This window comes from Crassostrea angulata, chromosome 8 (genome assembly GCF_025612915.1).
Source record: "Crassostrea angulata isolate pt1a10 chromosome 8, ASM2561291v2, whole genome shotgun sequence".
Classification (NCBI taxonomy): domain Eukaryota; kingdom Metazoa; phylum Mollusca; class Bivalvia; order Ostreida; family Ostreidae; genus Magallana; species Magallana angulata.
This window is the reverse complement of record NC_069118.1, coordinates 37078806-37083551: the sequence shown is the minus strand read 5'-3', so window position 1 is coordinate 37083551 and position 4746 is coordinate 37078806. Positions and strand designations below refer to the sequence as shown.

The 4746-nt window shown below is 31.7% G+C and overlaps 1 long non-coding RNA gene across 1 annotated transcript; it reads left to right on the top strand.

Annotated features, from left to right (window-relative positions):
• Window positions 1-211: 211 nt before the first annotated feature.
• On the top strand, window positions 212-4509 carry LOC128159671 (uncharacterized). The gene is made up of 3 exons (XR_008240170.1): window positions 212-370; window positions 3589-3691; window positions 3877-4509. It is a non-coding gene; the product is annotated as an uncharacterized LOC128159671 (long non-coding RNA).
• The last annotated feature ends 237 nt before the right edge of the window (window positions 4510-4746 follow it).

Genomic DNA, 4746 nt, shown 5'->3' with positions numbered 1-4746 from the left:
ACGTGGTTCGAATTTCCCACTTGATCTTTTTTTAAAATACGGCAGATATGTAACGAGCGATTCGATTGGTTGTTTCGTAGAAGTTTTACGACAATTAAATCGTTATTTACTCATTAATCAGTTAACTGTCACGACTATAAAAATGCAGCACAAAACATTTCTAAGATTATTTTAAATTGATAAACCTCAAGCATTGATTTATTTAATGAGGTTTTGCCGAAAACAGAATTGCAAAACAAACATGGCGATCGAGATTGAGGAACCCACTTTGTTTGAAAACATTTTACATTATGGTTTATTTGTTGGGGCTATTTTTCAAATAATTTGTATCTTAGCCGTGATTTTTATACCAAAGAGTGAGTCTGAACAGGTAAATGGTTTGAACATTCAAACGTCAAATATTTACAACCCTATTTAATTTTGGTTACGATTTTTAGCTCACCTGAGCTGAAAGCTTAAGTGAGCTATTCTGATCATCTTTTGTCCGTCTGTACACTTTTTACATTTTGAACTTCTTCTCTAAAACCGCTTGGCCAATTTCAACCAAATTTGGCTCAAAGCATCCTTATGAGAAGGAAAATATAAATTGCAGAAATGAAAGACCGATCTTTATTCAAAGCGGAGAAAACCTCGAAACTGTAGAAAAAGGGTGTGCATTTTTTAAAATCTTCTTCTCAAGAACTACTGAGTCAAATTCAACATTATTTAGCATAAATAATTCTTATGGGAAGGAAAATATAAATTGCAAAAATTAAGGGCTAATTCTGTCTCAAATTTGAGTAATTTATGAAAATAATAATAAGACAGAGAGAATGGGAGTTAATCAGTTTAACTTCAGGCTCGATATTTCATATATCAAAAACCAGTTTAGAGGACCAGTCTATTTAAGAAGCAGCCATCTTGAATGGAGATGAATTTGCTTGTTGTGCAACAGTTTACGTGCGAAAGGAATATTTGAAACATCCAAAATATGTATGTGCCGTTTATGTGAAGTAAATTAAGGTTAAATATTTCATTGTGTTGACATTTTCATTTGTGACGGTGGTTTTAGCTTGTTTTGATTTTCGTTTAGCATGTTTAACATTAGTTTCTTTTTATTTTAACTTGAGAGGAACCATTGTATTTATTTTAGAATTTTAAATTTTTACGTTTAGACCGGTAAATCAGACAGCTGATTGTTTACATGTACCTTCGCAAAATCTGATGCACTAACAACATATTATAATAAAATAATATTCATTATGTTGGTACATGTAATTCAGTACGATCTCTACGTAATGGTTGATTAATGCAACATGTTTTATAAAGATGCTCAGCAATTTCAATCTAAAAGGAGATTATTCTCGCTGCTAGAAATATATAAGTATATATATATATATATATAATTATATATATATATGGTGAAAAATAAATTGTGTTTTTTTCTTTGTTTCAGTGCATTTTTCTCTTGTTTTAATTGTTTACAAATTTCTACTTACTAATCTGAGAGTCAAGCTTCAAGTTATAAGCAAGATACAGTGCTTTGCGCACAATACTACTGTATGTTTGTACACAAAGCTGAGGTCATGCTTCAGTTTGTTTACATTTTAAATGCTGCTATGCTGAATAGGAAATACCAACAGGGATAGACATTATCTTTAAAATTCACTTGCCCTTTGGCATATCACATAGCAAGTGGATCTTGATAATCAGATTGTCATTCATGATATATCATAATTTTCATTGTTTTCTAATTCTGTGACCATACCTGTGTCAGTATCAGATAAACCTACAAATTCAGATTTCCAAGAATCAACAAATCCCCGTTTTCTTTTAAGTTCGTATTTTTTTTTACTTTCAGTAGAATCTTTTGATGTACTTTCATTTTGTTTCCCCCAAAATAATTTAAAAAGAGAAGACTGCGATGCCATGACGTTTAATAAAACCGAACTATCTCCGTTTCCATCAACATACGTGTTTGTGAAATAATTAAGTCGTACGACAAATGCATTCAGAATATCGTGACATGCACATGGTTTGGCTCTTTATCGTGACAGCATATACCATAATACGAAAAAGAACTGTCAGTGAGCACATGGATATATATTCGCGCGATCTGTAAATCAATGTAACAAGAATGTCATATGGAACGACTTACCTAAAGTTGAACGCTAAGGCAGAAGACTGAAGAGTTCGAATTCGGAAAGGATGTTGATTTTATGATAAAATTTATTTGTAACCAAAACAAAAGACGTACTTCTAATCAGAAATTTTACTTGCCCGATCGGACAAGTCTACCCATAGTTTCACTTGCCCGAATAGAGATTTCACTTGCCCCGGGCAATCGGGCAACCGTTAATGTCGATCCCTGACCAAGTTTGAAAATCCGAAGTTGAATGTAATAAACTCATGTGAACAAAAACATGACTCAAACCAAGCTATGTATCTTTCTTATAATTCTACGATTGACACTGAAATTTTGGTTGATCAATAGAAATGTCTTGCTAAAAGGATGATATGCCGTAACTACTTTCTGGTGCCCCTTCTTAAACGATGAATTGCATAAAATCTACACAAATTTTTGATAGTTTTTTAAACACAAGTAAATAAAAACAACGTCTTTTAAACAGTTTCCATAGTCCTGACACATTATTATTATTATGACGATAAAAGCATTCTCGTTGTTCTTAAAAAATTATTGCAATGGAAAATCATCTTTGTTTGAAGACATTTGTTGTTTTTTAATAAAGATGAAAATAATGGGTGGGCCTTGGTACAATATAGCAACATGCCTGCCAATACATTGATTTGAATTATAATAGCTCTTTACCATATGCAACAACATTTTTCAGTTAAGTTTATTCATCAGTCAAGTGAGTAAGGATATGAAATGTCATACGAAATGAATTCATGCCTGGTAAACGACAATCATTTATTATAATAATGGAGAAGGCCAATTGAATTTTTCAATGTTTTTAATTTGAGGAATTGAGCACATTCATTCTGGTGCATTGAGATACACTTTTCTTCTTTCACATATAAGATTTTTTTAAAGAAAATACAATAACTAGTAGGTAGTGAAGGGAAAAAATGTACCTTTATGCTCTCATGTATTTTAATCATTTTATAAAGTATTGGGGGGGGGGGGCTAAAATAAAGGGAACTGGAAGTTAACCGTGAACACCAACTGAAAATTTAGTTATTTATATTGCATATGATCTTATTTTTGGTAAAAATGGTATTCCATAAAGGAAAACATGTATATGCAAAAATAAGTGTAAAATTTGGATATTCATTTTTGGTTAATCTACCGAGGGGCCATATGGCACAATATCCTTTGAATGCCGATATAAAGTCAGTGTTGCTCATGTGAGCAATGTGGCCCATTGGGCCTCTTGTTTTAATTTACAATTCTAGAATTTTTTTTTATTTGTATGTGTTCCAAACCTTTATTATTCAAATCAATTATTTGTCCCATTTGAAATTAGCCTTGCAGGGGGTGTGAGTCCCATTAGGACAGTTCTAGTTTCCTTTTGAGAAGAAACTGTACAGTAAAGTGAACTTTTTAAGAATCTTATCAATATGTATGACAACATTTCTATGCTACAGGATAGTGAAGAGGAATTGAAGCAGGGCTCTCATTCATCAAGTTCAAACCAGAGTACCCGACCAAAATCCAAAAAAGAGAAGAAAAAGAATCGATAAAGACTCAGTAGGTTTGATATATTGATTGTTAGTTTATAACTTTCCAATGGCATGTACTGTAGTCTGTATGAGATAAAAATACTGTTAAGTAAAGTTAAATCTTTTTCTTTTTAAACAGTAAATAAGTTAACATAAAGTTAGTATATAAGGGAGCCAGGGACAGATGACTGACTGTCTAGTGTTTGATTGCAGAGTTTTACCAGTAATGGGACAGACTGATAAAGTAGAAGATTGGAGTTTGATTCATCCATCAGACAGCTTCTCAGCTCTAGGCCTTGTAGTGTGATATCGAAACATTCCATGCATAATATCTGTGCTTATTTTATATACGGTAGCTTTCTTGAATAGTTTCCTCTCTCTGTTATTTGAAACAGAAAACAGTTAAAACATTGACTGCAATAATTATAATGCTTTATGTATGTGTCTATGTTTGAATTTGTTTTTGACATATCTGTTACAAATATAATAAGAATTTTTCAGTTTATCAAATTGCTTTGATTAGTGCTTCCATACAGAATACCATCTATGACATCATTAAACATTTTGTTATCATTGTGTGTTCCTTGGAGAAAGCATCTATTTCTAACAAACCATGTTGTGATCCATACATATCAGTGCTTGCAGAATCCCAGAGGGTTATCTACGTAATGCAGCTCCTCTGTTGATTCAGTGTTTTCCTGTAGGTGCTTGTTTTCTAAGACTTTTATATCTTAGTTTTAATCACAAGGTTGTAGATTATTATCAAGCAATATATAGACACTTTACATTAGTTACTATATAACTTTGTTAGAAGATATTTAAATAAAGTGGGTTTTTTCAATAAAAGACTGAAATTGTTGTTTTTGAGCTGCCATGTACAGAAAAGATTTGGTTAGAATATAGAACATTATCATTATGGTACTTTAATCATAGTATTACTCATCCTATGGTCTGATTATTTGAAAATGATACCGTTGCTAAAGATAGATTTACCATTGATATCTGATATGAAAGGGTGATCATTTAATATTTCAGTACTTAAAATGAAATGAAAAAGAAATGAGATAAATTATATTCCTTCTT